The sequence below is a fragment of the Arachis hypogaea genome, chromosome 10, assembly GCF_003086295.3.
Source record: "Arachis hypogaea cultivar Tifrunner chromosome 10, arahy.Tifrunner.gnm2.J5K5, whole genome shotgun sequence".
Lineage (NCBI taxonomy): Eukaryota > Viridiplantae > Streptophyta > Magnoliopsida > Fabales > Fabaceae > Arachis > Arachis hypogaea.
Genome location: NC_092045.1, coordinates 45,781,113 through 45,798,222, shown reverse-complemented (window position 1 = coordinate 45,798,222; position 17,110 = coordinate 45,781,113). Strand labels below are relative to the sequence as shown.

General features: G+C 39.5%; 1 non-coding gene across 1 annotated transcript; it reads right to left on the bottom strand.

The window, feature by feature from the left end:
• Window positions 1–8,520: 8,520 nt before the first annotated feature.
• On the bottom strand, window positions 8,521–8,628 carry LOC112718954 (small nucleolar RNA R71). Its single transcript, XR_003161279.1, has one exon. It is a non-coding gene; the product is annotated as a small nucleolar RNA R71 (small nucleolar RNA).
• Between the last annotated feature and the right edge of the window lie 8,482 nt (window positions 8,629–17,110).

Genomic DNA, 17,110 nt, shown 5'->3' with positions numbered 1-17,110 from the left:
ATTAAGAGATGGTGATCAAGAATTGGACTCAATTATTGCTGAGTTCTTGTCCTCACTAGCAAATCACCTCGATGATCCTATTGACTCTTCTTCCATTGATCTTGAAAGTAACGTCAAGGAGGGTGCACAACCTCCAAAGTATACGGTGAATGATGAAGAATTGGAAGAAGTGAAGCAAGCAACAAATGTGCATCTTAATGATGATTCCACACCAACACATGATCCTCTTGAGTTTGAGGAATCTTCTTCCATTAAAATTGAGGTTGATGTTATGACAAGTTCCACATTATCTCTAAGTTGTGAAATAAAGGATGGAGAAGAGCTAGAAGAGGTTGGTAAGGAAGTGATTGAATATGAAGAGCCTTGTCAAGGGGTGAATATGGAAGATGCTTGTCAAGAGGTAAAGGTAACCAAAGAAGAGCATGAGGGAGTGGACCTCACATTGTCAAATTGTGGGGAGGCCTCTTGATGAGTGGATATTTTATATGCTTTTGGTGGTATTTTCGTGTAGTTTTTAGTATGCTTTAGTTACTTTTTAGTATATTTTTATTATTTTTTATGCAAAAATCACATTTCTGGACTTTACTATGAGTTTGGGTGTTTTTCTGTGATTTCAGGTATTTTCTGGCTAAAATTGAGGGACCTGAGCAAAAATCTGATTCAGAGGCTGAAAAAGGACTACATATGCTGTTGGATTCTGACCCTCCTGCACGCGAAATGGATTTTCTGGAGCTACAGAAGCCCAATTGGCACTTTCTAAATTGCGTTGGAAAGTAGACATCTTGGGCTTTCCATAAATGTATAATCGTCTATACTTTTCCCGAGATTTGATAGCACAAACTGGCGTTTAAACGCCAGCTCTTTACCATTTTCTGGCGTTAAACGCTAGAACTAGCATAAAAGTTGGAGTTAAACACCCAAACTGGCACCAAAGCTGGCGTTTAACTCCAGGAATAGCCTATTGATGAGCGGATAATTTATACGCTTTTTGGCATTGTTTTTAGGTAGTTTTTAGTAAGTTCAAGCTACTTTTAGGAATGTTTTCGTTAGTTTTTATGTTAAATTCACATTTCTGGACTTTACTATGAGTTTGTGTATTTTTTTGTAATTTCAGGTAATTTCTGGCTGAAATTGAGGGACTTGAGCAAAACTCTGATAGGAGGCTGACAAAGGACTGCTGATGCTGTTGGAATCTGACCTCCCTGCACTCGAAATGAATTTTCAGGAGCTATAGAACTCCAAATGGTGCACTCTCAACGGCGTTGGAAAGTAGACATCCAGAAATTTCCAGAAATATATAATAGTCCATACTTTATTCGGGAATTAATGACGTAAAGTGGCGCTGAACGCCAAGTACATGTTGCTGTCTGGCGTAAAACGCCAGAAACACGTCACGACCCGGAGTTGAACGCCAGAAACACGCTATAACTCGGCGTTCAACTCCAAAAGAAGCCTCAGCTCGTGGATAGATCAAGCTCAGCCCAAACACAAACCAAGTGGGCCCCGGAAGTGAATTTATGCATCAATTACTTACCTCTGTAAACCCTAGTAGCTAGTTTAGTATAAATAAGACTTTTTACTAGTGTATTAGTCGTCTTTTGACCACATTTCATCTTTGGTCTCAGTTTTGTTTTATTCTTCATCTTAGGAGGCCATTGATCAAGTTTTGGGGGCTGGCCATTCGGCCATGCCTGAACCTTTCACTTATGTATTTTCAATGGAGGAGTTTTTACACACTATAGATTAAGGGTGTGGAGCTCTACTGTACCTCAAGTTTCGATACAATTACTATTATTTTCTATTCAATTATCTTTTATTCCTATTCTAAGATATTCGTTGCACTTCAACTTGATGAATGTGATGATACGTGACACTCATCATCATTCTCACCTATGAACGCGCGTGACTGACAACCACTTCCGTTCTACCTTAGGCCGGACGCATATCTCTTAGATTCCCCAACAGAATCTTCATGGTATAAGCTAGATAGATGGCGGCATTCATGGGAATCCGAAAAGTCTAACCTTGTCTGTGGTATTCCGAGTAGGATTCTGAGAATCCGGAAAGTCTAACCTTGTCTGTGGTATTCCGAGTAGGATTCCGGGATTGAATGACTGTGACGAGCTTGAAACTCCTGAAGGCTGGGCATTAGTGACAGATGCAAAAGAATCAAGGGATTCTATTCCAACTTGATTGAGAACCGACAGATGATTAGCCGTGCTGTGACAGAGCATAGGACCATTTTCACTGAGAGGATGGGATGTAGCCATTGACAACGGTGATGCCCTACATGCAGCTTGCCATGGAAAGGAGTAAGAAGGATTGGATGAATGTAATAAGAAAGTAGAGATTCAAGAGGAGCACAGCATCTCCATACGCCTATCTGAAATTCCCACTATTGATTTACATAAGTATTTCTATCCTATTTTATTTTCTCTTTACTATTAATTTTCGAACTTATCATAAATCAACTTAATCCACCTGACTGAGATTTACAAGATGACCATAGCTTGCTTCATACCAACAATCTCTGTGGGATCGATCCTTACTGTGACCCGGTACACTTGCTGGTTAAGTTGAACGGAGTTGTGATCACGCGTGCCATTACCAGGGATTATTAAGATCCCAATTCATCATACCATGATCTCTTTGGGGTATTTTTGATAGAGCCAATATTTAAATTTCATACAAGTACAAAGGGACCAACTTTGAGGATCACAATTTCGTCCACCAAGTTTTTGGCGCCGTTGCCGGGGATTGTTTGAGTTTGGACAACTGACGGATCATCTTGTTGCTCAGATTAGGTAATTTTCTTTTCAAAAATCTTTTTCAAAATTTTTCTTTTCTTTTTCGTTTTTTTCAAAAATATTTTCGAAAAAAATTAATAAAAATCCAAAAAAATTAAAAAATCATTAAAACCAAAAATATTTTGTGTTTCTTGTTTGAGTCATGAGTCAATTTTTAAGTTTGGTGTCAATTGCATGCTTTAAAAATTTTTTCTTGCATTTTTTGAGAATTTCATGCATTCATAGTGTTCTTCATGATCTTCAAGATGTTCTTGGTAAATCCTATTGTTTGATCTTGATGATTTCTTGTTTTGTGTTGTTTGTTGTTTTTCATATGCATTTTTTGTTTGTTAGAGTCCATGCATTAAAGATTTCTAAGTGTAGTGTCTTGCATGTTTTCTTTGCATCAAAAATTTTTCAAAAATATGTTCTTGATGTTCATGATGATCTTCAAGGTATTCTTGGTATTCATCTTGACATTCATAGTGTTCTTGCATGCATCATGTGTTTTGATCCAAAATTTTTATGTTTTGGGTCATAATTGTGTTTTTCTCTCTCATCATTAAAAATTCAAAAAATCAAAAAAATATCTTTTCCTTATTTTTCTCATAATTTTCGAAAATTTGAGTTGACTTAGTCAAAAATTTTTAAAATTAGTTATTTCTTACAAGTCAATTCAAATTTTCAAAATTTAAAAAACTTATCTTTTCAAAATCTTTTTCAAAAATCATATCTTTTCCAATTCTTCCTCTTTTTCGAAAATTTCAAAAATCTTTTTCAAAATATTTTCAAAATCTTTTTCTTATCTTTATATCAAATTTTCAAAAATTAGCTAACAATTATTGTGATTGATTCAAAAATTTGAAGTTTGTTACTTTCTTGTTAAGAAAGATTCAATCTTTAAATTCTAGAATCATATCTTGTAGTTACTTGTTAGTTAAGTAATTAATTTTAATTTTAAAAATTAAATCTTTTTCAAACATATCTTTTTATCACATCTTCTTACCTTATCTTTTTATCATATCTTTTCCAAAATTTTATCTTTTTCACAAATTTGATTTTAAAATATCTTATCTAACTTCTTATCTTCTTATCTTTTCAAATTTGATTTTAATATCTTTTTCAACTAACTTTTTGACTTTGTGTTTGTTTCTTATCTTTTTCAAAACCACCTAACTACTTTTCCTTCTCTAATTTTAGAAAATATCTCATCTCTTTTTCAAAAATTATTTTTGTTTTAATTTTTAATTTTAATTATATCTTATCTTTAATTTTCGAAATTACTAACCCCTTTTCAAAAATTAATTTTCGAATTCTCCCTCTCTTCTCTTCTATTTATTTATTTACTAACACTTGTCTTCACCTATCTTCATCTAAAAAAATCCAAACCCATTCTTCTTCACTCTTCTCCCCTTTCTTCTTCTACTAACAATAAGGAACCTCTTTACTGTGACATAGAGGATTCCTCTTCTTTTCTTGTTTTCTTCCCTTTCATATGAGCAGGAACAAGGAAAAAGGCACTCTTGTTGAAATTGATCCTGAACCTGAAAAAACTCTGAAGAGAAAAATAAGAGAAGCTATATTACAACAATCTAAAGGTAACCTTTCAGAAATATTAAAGCAAGAGAAGGAGATGGCAGCCGAAAATAATAATAATGCAAGGAGGATGCTTGGTGACTTCACAAAACCAATGTCCAAATTTGACGGAAGAAGCATCTCCATTCCTGCCATTGGAGCCAACGATTTTGAGCTTAAACCTCAACTAGTTGCTTTAATGCAACAGAACTGCAAGTTTTATGGACTTCCATCTGAAGATCCTTACCAGTTTTTAACTGAGTTTCTGCAGATTTGTGAGACTGTTAAGACAAATAGAGTAGATCCTGAAGTCTACAGGCTCATGCTTTTTCCTTTTGCTGTAAGAGACAGAGCTAGAACATGGTTAGACTCACAACCTAAAGATAGCCTGGACTCCTGGGATAAGCTGGTCACGGCCTTCTTGGATAAATTCTTTCCTCCTCAAAAGCTGAGCAAGCTTATAGTGGATGTTCAGACCTTCAAACAAAAAGATGGTGAATCCCTCTATGAAGCTTGGGAAAGATACAAGCAGTTGACCAAAAGGTGTCCATCTGACATGTTTTCAGAATGAACCATTGATGAGCGGATAATTTGTATACTTTTTGGCATTGTTTTTAGTATGTTTTTAGTATGATATAGTTAGTTTTTAGTATATTTTTATTAGTTTTTAGTTAAAATTCACTTTTCTGGACTTTACTATGAGTTTGTGTGTTTTTCTGTGATTTCAGGTATTTTCTGGCTGAAATTGAGGGACCTGAGCAAAAATCTGATTCAGAGACCAAAAAGGACTGCAGATGCTGTTGGATTCTGACCTCCCTGCACTCGAAGTGGATTTTCTGGAGGTACAGAAGCCCAATTTGATAGGTGAGGTCAGATTGGTGAAGAGGAAGGTAGGCTACTAGTTTCTTATAAGTAGGATCTTTGGACATTGTGTTCTTAGATCATTGGGAGGCTGGCCATTCGGCCATGCCTAGACCTTATGCTTATGTATTTTCAACGGTGGAGTTTCTACACACCATAGATTAAGGTGTGGAGCTCTGCTGTACCTCGAGTATTAATGCAATTACTATTGTTCTTCCATTCAATTCCGCTTGTTCTTGTTCTAAGATATCACTTGTTCTTCAACTTGATGAATGTGATGATCCGTGACACTCATCATCATTCTCACCTATGAATAAGGTGACTGTCAACCATTCTTGTTCTACAAGCAACCAAGGCTCTAGTGAATATCTCTTGGATTCTTTAATCGGAATCTTCGTGGTATAGGCAGGACCTGATGGCGGCATTCAAGAGAATCCGGAAGGTCTAAACCTTGTCTGTGGTATTCTGAGTAGGATTCAATGACTGAATGATTGTGACGTGCTTCAAACCTGTAACCTACTGGGCGTTAGTGACAGACGCAAAAGAATCACTGGATTCTATTCCGGTAGGGGAGGGAACCACACCGGTGATTGGCAGCACTGTGACAGAGTGTGTGCATTAGCTTTCACTGCGAGGATGGGAGGTAGCTGCTGACAACAGTGAAACCCTACACGAGCTTGCCATGGAAAGGAGGAAGAAGGATTGGATGAAGGCAGTAGGAAAGCAGAGAGACGGAAGGGAAGGCATCTTCATGCGCTTATCTGAAGTTCCTACCAATGAATTACATAAGTATCTCTATCTTTATCCTTGTGTTATTTTCGTTCATCACCATTATCATTTGAGTTTGCCTGACTAAGATTTACAAGATGAGCATAGCTTGCTTCAATACTAACAATCTCCGTGGGATCGACCCTTACTCACGTAAGGTTTATTACTTGGACGACCCAGTGCACTTGCTGGTTAGTTGTGCGAAGTTGTGTAATGCCATGGTATTGAGCTACCACGTTCTTGGAGCCATTACCGGGGATTATGAGAGTTGTGAAAAAGTATTGTTCACAATTTCGCCGCACCAAGTTTTTGGCGCCGTTGCCGGGGATTGTTCAAGTTTTGAGCAAGCTTTGGTAACATCAGTGCCAAGATCCGGCAACAACATCAAGTTTTTGGTGTTATTGCCCGGGATTGTTTAGGCTGGACAACTGACGGTTCATCTTGTTGCTTAGATTAGGTATTTATTTTTTCGAAATTCTTGAAGATGAATTCTAGAGTTTCATGATGATTTGTTGAAATCTGGCTGGCTGAGAAGTCATGTCTAATTTCATTGGACCGAGGTTTCAACTCATCACCACAAGAGCTTGTTGATTTTGTATCAATCTTGCTTTTGGAGCAGTGATTTGCTAAGGCTTGGCTGGCCTCTGGCCATGTCTAGTGTTTTGGACCGAAGCATTCTTTGAAAGCTTGGCTGGCTGTAAAGCCATGTCTAATTCCTGGACCGGAGTCTTAGACTAACATTGCACTGATTCCTGGAATTCTCATTAAGAATTTTGATACCTTTTCCATTTCATTTTCGAAAAACACAAAAAAAAAAACAAAAAAAAAATTTTACAAAATCATAAAATCCAAAAATATTTCTTGCTTGAGTCTAGAGTCTCATCATAAGTTTGGTGTCAATTGCATGCATTCATGTATCTTGGTGATCTTCAAGATGTTCTTGATGATTTACTTACTCTGATCTTTGAATTCAATTTGACTTGATTGTTTTGTCTGTCTCATATGCATTTTCATTTTGTTAGTGTCAGTAGTTTACAAACTGCTAAGTTTGGTGTCTTGCATGCATTGTTATTTGATTCTTGTTGCATTTTGGTTTGTCCTTATTACTAAAAATCCAAAAATATTTTTAATTTGTGTCTTTTCAAGTCAATAATACAGAGAATTGAAGATTCAGAACATACAGCAGAGGAATTGCACAGAAAAAGCTGGGCGTTCAAAACGCCCAGTGAAGAAGGACAGACTGGCGTTTAAACGCCAGCCAGGGTACCTGGTTGGGCGTTTAACGCCCAAAAAGGTAGCATTTTGGGCGTTAAACGCCAGAATGTATACCATTCTGGGCGTTTAACGCCAGGATGGCTAAGGGAGGAAGATTTTGTTTTCAAATCAGATTTTTTTCTAAGTTTTCAAAATCTTTTCAAAATCAAATCTTTTTCAAATCAATTTTCCAATCAAATCTTTTTCAAAATTAACTCCTTTCCTTTTTCAAAGATACTTACTATCAATTAATGATTTGATTCAACATTTCAAGTATGTTGCCTTTTCTGTTGAGAAAGGTTTAATGATTGAATCATATCTTTTCTTGTTAGTCAAGTTTTTAATTTTCAAATCAAATCTTTTTAAAATGTTTTCAAATCACATCTTTTTTTTAATTAAGCTTTCAATCAAATCTTTTTGATTTCTAATTTCAAAGTCTTTTTCAAAAATCACTTGATTTCTTTTTCCATTTTCATTTTCGAAAATTAAGTAATGTTTTTCAAAAATGTTTTCAAATTTCCCACTTAATTTTCGAAAAATCAATTCCCTCCTTCTCACATCCTTCTATTTATGGACTAACACTATCCTTTAATGCAAAATTCGAACTCCATTCTCTCTGATAAGTTCGAATTTTCCACTTCTGTCTTCTACTCTTCTTTTCCTCTGACACCTAAAGGAATCTCTATACTGTGACATAGAGGATTCCACATCTTCTTGCTCCCTTCTCTTTCTTATGAGCAGGAGCAAAGACAAAGGCATTCTTGTTGAGGCTGATCCTGAACCTGAAAGGACCTTGAAGAGAAAGCTAAGAGAAGCCAAAGCACAACTCTATTTAGAGCACCTGACCGAATTCTTCAAGGAAGAAGAACACATGGCAGCCGAAAACAACAACAATGCCAACAATGCAAGGAAGGTGCTGGGTGACTTTACTGCACCTACTCCCGACTTCTATGGGAGAAGCATCTCTATCCCTGCCATTGGAGCAAACAACTTTGAGCTTAAGCCTCAATTAGTTTCTCTAATGCAACAGAATTGCAAGTTCCATGGACTTCCAATGGAAGATCCTCATCAGTTTTTAGCTGAGTTCTTGCAAATCTGTGACACAGTCAAGACTAATGGGGTTAACCCTGAGGTCTACAGACTGATGCTATTCCCTTTTGCTGTAAGAGACAGAGCTAGAACATGGTTGGACTCTCAACCTAAAGAAAGCCTGGACGCTTGGGAAAAGCTAGTCAATGCCTTATTGGCAAAGTTCTTTCCACCTCAAAAATTGAGTAAGCTTAGAGTGGAAGTCCAAACCTTCAGACAGAAGGAAGGAGAATCCCTCTATGAAGCTTGGGAAAGATACAAACAATTGATCAGAAAGTGTCCCACTGATATGCTTTCTGACTGGAGCATCATAGGCATTTTCTATGATGGTCTCTCTGAACTGTCCAAGATGTCCTTGGATAGCTCTTCTGGAGGATCTCTTCATCTGAAGAAGACGCCTACTGAGGCTCAAGAACTGATTGAAATGGTTGCAAATAACCAATTCATGTACACTTCTGAAAGAAATCCTGTGAACAATGGGACTAGTCAGAAGAAAGGAGTTCTTGAGATTGACACTCTGAATGCCATTTTGGCTCAGAATAAAATATTGACCCAACAAGTCAATATGATTTCTCAAAGTCTGTCTGGAATGCAAAATGCACCAAGCAGTACTAAGGAAGCTTCATCTGAGGAAGAAGCTTATGATCCTGAGAACCCTTCAATGGAAGAGGTGAATTACATGGGAGAACCCTATGGAAACACCTACAACCCTTCAGGGAGGAATCATCCAAATCTTTCATGGAAGGATCAACAGAGACCTCAACAAGGTTTCAATAACAATAATGGTGGGAGAAACAGGTTTAGCAATAGCAAGCCTTTCCCATCATCTTCTCAGCAACAGACAGAGAGTTCTAAGCAGAATACCTCTGACTTAGCAACTATGGTCTCTGATCTAATTAAGACCACTCAAAGTTTCATGACTGAAACTAGATCCTCCATTAGGAATTTGGAAGGACAAGTGGGTCAGCTGAGCAAGAAAATTACTGAACTTCCTCCAAGCACTCTCCCAAGTAATACTGAAGAAAATCGAAAAGGGGAATGCAAGGCCATCAATATGGCCGAATTCTGGGAGGAAGAAGAGGCAGTGAACGCCACTAAGGAAGACCTCAATGGACGTCCACTGACCTCCACTGAGTTCCCCAATGAGGAATCTTGGGAATCTGAGGCTCAAACTGAGACCATAGAGATCCTATTGGACTTACTTCTGCCATTCATGAGCTCTGATGAGTATTCTTCCTCTGAAGAGGATGAGTATGTCTCTGAAGAGCAAGTTGCTAAATACCTTGGAGCAATCATGAAGCTGAATGACAAGTTATTTGGAAATGAGACTTGGGAGGATGAACCCCCTCTGCTCACCAAGGGACTGGATAACTTGTCTAGGCAGCAATTGCCTCAAAAGAGGCAGGATCCTGGGAAGTTTTCTATACCTTGTACCATAGGCACCATGACCTTCAAGAAGGCCTTGTGTGACTTAGGGTCAAGTGTGAACCTCATGCCCCTCTCTATAATGGAGAAATCAGGGATCTTTGAGGTGCAAGCTGCAAAAATCTCACTAGAGATGGCAGACAACTCAAGAAAACAAGCCTATGGACTTGTAGAGGATGTTCTGGTTAAAGTTGAAGACCATTACATTCCTACTGATTTCATAGTCCTAGAGACTGGGAAATGCATGGATGAATCCATCATCCTTGGCAGACCCTTCCTAGCCACAGCAAAGGCTGTGATTGATGTTGATAGAGGAGAGTTGATCATTCAAGTGAATGAAGAATCCTTGGTGTTTAAGGCCCAAGGATATCCCTCTGTCTTCATGGAGAGGAAGCATGAAGAGCTTCTCTCAAAACAGAGCCAAACTGAGCCCCCACAGTCAAACTCTAAGTTTGGTGTTGGGAGGCCACAACCAAACTCTAAGTTTGGTGTTGAACCCCCACATTCAAACTCTAAGTTTGGTGTTGGGAGGGTCCAACACGGTTCTGAGCACTTCTGAGGCTCCATGAGAGTCCTCTGTCAAGCTAATGACATTAAAGAAGCGCTTGTTGGGAGGCAACCCAATGTTTTATAATTAATTATTTTCTTTTGTTATTTTATCTTTTTTGTAGGTTGATGATCATAAGAAGTCACAAAAACAATGAAAAAAGCAAAAACAGAATGAAAAACAGGAAGAAAAACAGCACACCCTGGAGGAAGATGCTGCTGGCGTTTAAACGCCAGTCAGCCTAGCAGTTGGGCGTTTAACGCCCAGTCTGGCACCCATCTGGGCGTTTAACGCCAGAAAGGGGCACCAGGCTGGCGTTAAACGCCAGTAAAGGGCAAGAACCTGGCGTTAAACGCCAGGAATGGGCACCAGCCCGGCGTTTAACGCCAGAAATGGCTCAAAACGTGGATTTTGATGCCATTTGGTGCAAGGATGCCTTTTCCTTGACACTACAGGATCTGTGGACCCCACAGGACCCTACCATCACTCTCTCTCTTCTTCCCCCATTCACCAATCACCTCAACACCTCTTCCCCAAAAACCCCTCACCTATCAAATCCTACCTTCCTCTTCACCACTCACATCCATCCATAAATCCCCACCAACCTCACCCTTCAAATTCAAACCACTTTCCCTCCCAAACCCACCCATAATGGCCGAACCTTTACCCCCCTCTCTCCTATATATACCCTTCTTCAACCCTTCATTTTCACAACCTACACACCACTTCTCCCCCTATTTGGCCGAATTCACCACCATCTCCCTCCTCCTCATTTCTTCTTCTTCTACTCTCTTCTTTCTTCATTTGCTCGAGGACGAGCAAACATTTTAAGTTTGGTGTGGTAAAAGCGTTGCTTTTTCGTTTTTCCATAACCATTATGGCATCCAAGGCCAGAGAAACCTCTAGAAAGAGGAAAGGGAAGGCAAAGGCTTCCACCTCCGAGTCATGGGAGATGGATAGATTCCTCTCAAAGGTGCATCAAGACCACTTCTATGAAGTTGTGGCCTTGAAAAGGGTGATCCCCGAGGTCCCCTTTTCACTCAAAAAGGGTGAATATCCGGAAATCCGACATGAGATCCGAAGAAGAGGTTGGGAAGTTCTTACCAACCCCATTCAACAAGTCGGAATCTTGATGGTTCAAGAGTTCTATGCCAATGCATGGATCACCAAGAACCATGACCAAAGTGTGAACCCGAATCCAAAGAATTATCTTACTATGGTTCGGGGGAAATACTTGGATTTTAGTCCGGAGAGTGTAAGGGTGGCGTTCAACTTGCCTATGATGCAAGGAGATGAACATCCTTACACTAGAAGGGTCAACTTTGATCAAAGGTTGGACCAAGTCCTCACAGTCATATGTGAAGAGGGCGCACAATGGAAGCAAGATTCAAGAGGAAAGCCGGTCCAATTGAGAAGGCATGACCTCAAGCCCGTGGCTAAAGGATGGTTAGAGTTCATACAACGCTCAATCATCCCCACTAGCAACCGGTCCGAAGTTACCATAGACCGGGCTATCATGATCCATAGCATCATGATTGGAGAAGAAATAGAGGTTCATGAGGTTATAGCCCAAGAACTCTATAAGGTGGCGGACAAGACCTCCACCTTGGCAAGGTTAGCCTTCCCTCATCTCATTTGTCACCTCTGTTATTCAGTTGGAGTTGACATAGAGGGTGACATCCCCATTGATGAGGACAAACCCATCACCAAGAAAAGGATGGAGTACACAAGAGATCCCACTCATCATGAGATCCCTGAAATTCCTCAAGGGATGAATTTCCCTCCACAAAACTATTGGGAGCAACTACACACCTCCCTAGGAGAGTTGAGTTCCAACATGGGACAACTAAGGGTGGAGCATCAAGAACACTCCATCATCCTTCATGAGATTAGAGAAGATCAAAGAATCATGAGGGAGGAGCAACAAAGACAAGGAAGAGACATTGAGGAGCTCAAGCACTCCATAGGATCTTCAAGAGCAAGAAAGAGCCGCCATCACTAAGGTGGACCCGTTCTTTGATTTCCTTGTTATTTGTTCTTCTGTTTTTCGAAAATTTATGCTTGTGTTTATCCATGTTTGTGTCTTGTGATCATTAGTGTCTTAGTGTCTATGCCTTAAAGTTATGAATGTCCTATGAATCCATCACCTTTCTTCAATAAAAACGTGCCTAATTGATAAAAGAAAGAATTGCATGAATTTTGAATTTTATAATAGTTTAATTATTTTGATGTGGTGGTAATATTGTTGTTCTCTGAATGTATGTGTAAACAGTGCATATGTATCTTGAATTTGTGGTTCATGAATGTTGGCTCTTGAAAGAATGATGAAAAAGGAGACATGTTACTGAGGATCTGAAAAATCAATAAAATGATTCTTGAAGCAAGAAAAAGCTATTCAAAAAAAAAAAAAAAAACCGAAAAAAATTTTTTTTAGAGAAATAAGAGTTGTGATCCAAGGCAAATAAGAGTGTGCTTAAGAACCCTGGACACCTCTAATTGGGGACTTTAGCAAAGCTGAGTCACAATCTGAAAAGGTTCACCCAATTATGTGTCTGTGGCATGTATGTATCCGGTGGTAATACTGGAAGACAGAGTGCTTTGGGCCACAGCCAAGACTCAATAAATAGCTATGTTCAAGAATCATCATACCTTACTAAGAGAATCATTAACACTATCTGGACTCTGAGTTCCTAAAGAAGCCAACCATTCTGAATTTCAAGGGATAGATTGAGATGCCAAAACTGTTCAGAGGCAAAAAGTTAAAAACCCCGCTCATCTAATTAATACTGATCTTCACAGATGTTTTTGGAATTCATTGCATATTCTCTTCTTTTTATCTTATTTGATTTTCAGTTGCTTGAGGACAAGCAACAATTTAAGTTTGGTGTTGTGATGAGCGGGTAATTTGTATACTTTTTGGCATTGTTTTTAGTATGTTTTTAGTATGATATAGTTAGTTTTTAGTATATTTTTATTAGTTTTTAGTTAAAATTCACTTTTCTGGACTTTACTATGAGTTTGTGTGTTTTTCTGTGATTTCAGGTATTTTCTGGCTGAAATTGAGGGACCTGAGCAAAAATCTGATTCAGAGACCAAAAAGGACTGCAGATGCTGTTGGATTCTGACCTCCCTACACTCGAAGTGGATTTTCTGGAGCTACAGAAGCCCAATTGGCGCGCTCTCAACGGCGTTGGAAAGTCGACGTCCTGGGCTTTCCAACAATATATGATAGTCCATACGTTGCCCAAGATTTGATGGCCCAAACCGGCGTTCAAAGTCACCTCAAGAAATCCCAGCGTTAAACGCTGGAACTGGCACCCAAATGGGAGTTAAACGCCCAAACTGGCACCAAAGCTGGCGTTTAACTCCAAGAAGTCTCTACACGAAATTTGCTTCATTGCTCAGCCCAAGCACACACCAAGTGGGCCCGGAAGAGGATTTTTATGTCATTTACTCATTTCTGTACACCTTAGGCTACTAGTTTCTTATAAGTAGGACCTTTTGCTATTGTATTAGAAGTTTTTGGATCTTTAAGTCTAGGGATCTTTATATCTTTGGACATTGTGTTCTTAGATCATTGGGAGGCTGGCCATTCGGCCATGCCTAGACCTTATGCTTATGTATTTTCAACGGTGGAGTTTCTACACACCATAGATTAAGGTGTGGAGCTCTGCTGTACCTCGAGTATTAATGCAATTACTATTGTTCTTCCATTCAATTCCGCTTGTTCTTGTTCTAAGATATCACTTGTTCTTCAACTTGATGAATGTGATGATCCGTGACACTCATCATCATTCTCACCTATGAATAAGGTGACTGTCAACCATTCTTGTTCTACAAGCAACCAAGGCTCTAGTGAATATCTCTTGGATTCTTTAATCGGAATCTTCGTGGTATAGGCAGGACCTGATGGCGGCATTCAAGAGAATCCGGAAGGTCTAAACCTTGTCTGTGGTATTCTGAGTAGGATTCAATGACTGAATGATTGTGACGTGCTTCAAACCTGTAACCTACTGGGCGTTAGTGACAGACGCAAAAGAATCACTGGATTCTATTCCGGTAGGGGAGGGAACCACACCGGTGATTGGCAGCACTGTGACAGAGTGTGTGCATTAGCTTTCACTGCGAGGATGGGAGGTAGCTGCTGACAACAGTGAAACCCTACACGAGCTTGCCATGGAAAGGAGGAAGAAGGATTGGATGAAGGCAGTAGGAAAGCAGAGAGACGGAAGGGAAGGCATCTTCATGCGCTTATCTGAAGTTCCTACCAATGAATTACATAAGTATCTCTATCTTTATCCTTGTGTTATTTTCGTTCATCACCATTATCATTTGAGTTTGCCTGACTAAGATTTACAAGATGAGCATAGCTTGCTTCAATACTAACAATCTCCGTGGGATCGACCCTTACTCACGTAAGGTTTATTACTTGGACGACCCAGTGCACTTGCTGGTTAGTTGTGCGAAGTTGTGTAATGCCATGGTATTGAGCTACCACGTTCTTGGAGCCATTACCGGGGATTATGAGAGTTGTGAAAAAGTATTGTTCACAATTTCGCAGCACCAACCATATTAGATATATTCTATTATGGTCTATCTGAGTTTTCGAAAATGTCATTGGACCATTCTGCAGGTGGATCCATTCACCTAAAGAAAACACCTGCAGAAGCTCAAGAACTCATTGACATGGTTGCAAATAACCAATTCATGTACACTTCTGAGAGGAATTTCGTGAATAATGGGACACCTCAGAGGAAGGGAGTTCTTGAAATTGATGCTCTGAATGCCATATTGGCTCAGAACAAAGTGTTGACTCAGCAAGTCAACATGATCTCTCAAAGTCTGAATGGATGGCAAAATGCATCCAACAGTACTAAAGAGGCAGCTTCTGAAGAAGCTTATGATCCTAAGAACCCTGCAATAGCAGAGGTTAATTACATGGGTGAACCATATGGAAACACCTATAACTCATCATGGAGAAATCACCCAAATTTCTCATGGAAGGATCAACAAAAGCCTCAACAAGGCTTTAATAATGGTGGAAGAAATAGGCTCAGTAATAACAAGCCTTTTCCATCATCTTCTTAGCAACAGACAGAGAATTCTGAACAAAGCTCCTCTAATTTAGCAAATTTAGTCTCTAATCTGTCAAAAGCCACTTTCAGTTTCATGTGTGAAACAAGATCCTCCATCAGAAATCTGGAGGCACAAGTGGGCCAGCTGAGTAAGAAAGTCATTGAAACTCCTCCCAGTATTCTCCCAAGCAATACAGAAGATAATCCAAAAGGAGAGTGCAAGGCCATTGATGTAATCAATATGGCTGAATGCACAAGGGAGGAGGAGGATGAAAATCCTAGTGAGGAAGACCTCCTGGGACATCTCTCAAGCAAGAGGGAGTTTCCTATTAAGGATCCAAAGGAATATGAGGCTCATATAGAGACCATAGAGATTCTATTAAATCTTCTTCTGCCATTCATGAGCTCTGAAGACTATTCTTCATCTGAAGAGGATGAAGATGTGATTGGAGAGCAAGTTGCTCAATATTTAGGAGCTATCATGAAGCTGAATGCCAAGTTGTTTGGTAATGAGACTTGGGAAAGTGAACCTCCCTTGCTCATTAGTGAACTAGATACCTGGATTCAGCAAATTTTACCTCAAAAGAGACAAGATCCTGGCAAGTTCTTAATACCTTGTACCATAGGCACCATGACCTTTGAAAAAGCTCTGTGTGATCTGGGGTCAGGAATAAATCTTATGCCACTCTCTGTAATGGAGAAGCTGGGGATTATTGAGGTACAACCTGCCTTGTTCTCATTACAATTGGTAGACAAGTCATTAAGACAAGCTTATGGATTAGTAGAGGACGTGTTAGTAAAGGTTGAAGGCCTTTACATCCCTGCTGATTTCATAATCTTAGACACTAGGAAGGAAGGAGATGAATGCATCATCCTTGGAAGACCTTTCCTAGCCACAGCAGGAGCTGTGATAGATGTTAACAGAGGTGAATTAGTCCTTCAATTGAATGGGGACTACCTTGTGTTTAAAGCACATGGCCATCCCTCTGTGACAAAGGAGAGTAAGCATGAAGAGCTTCTCTCAGTACAGAGTCAAACAGAGCCCCCACAGTCAAACTCTAAGTTTGGTGTTCGGAGGCCACAACCAAACACTAAGTTTGGTATTAAGACCCCATATCCAAACTGTAAGTTTGGTGTTGGGAGTTTTACAACATTGACCTGATCACCTTTGTGGCTCCATGAGAGCCCACTGTCAAGCTATTGACATTAAAGAAGCGCTTGTTGGGAGGCAACCCAATTTTATTTATCTAATTTTTATTTTATTTTATTGTTATTTTGTGTTTTATTAGGTACATGATCATGTGGAGTCACGAAAAAAATATAAAAATTAAAAACAGAATCAAAAACAGCAGAAGAAAAATCACACCCTAGAGGGAAGACATACTGGCGTTCAACGCCAGTAAGGAGCATCTGGCTGGTGTTCAACGCCAGAACAGAGCATGAATCTGGCACTGAATGCCAGAAACAAGCATGGAACTGGTGTTCAACGCCAGAAACATGCTGCATCTGGGCGTTGAACGCCCAGAACGTGCATCACCTCGGCGTTTAAATGCCAGAATGGTATGCAAAGGCATTTCACATGCCTAATTGGTGCAGGGATGTAAATCCTTGACACCTTATGATCTGTGGACCTCACAGGATCCCCACCTACCTCGCCCTCTCTCTCTTCATTCATGGTCGTCCCTTCTGTTTTCCATTCACCACTCACATCCATCCACTCTTCCCTATAC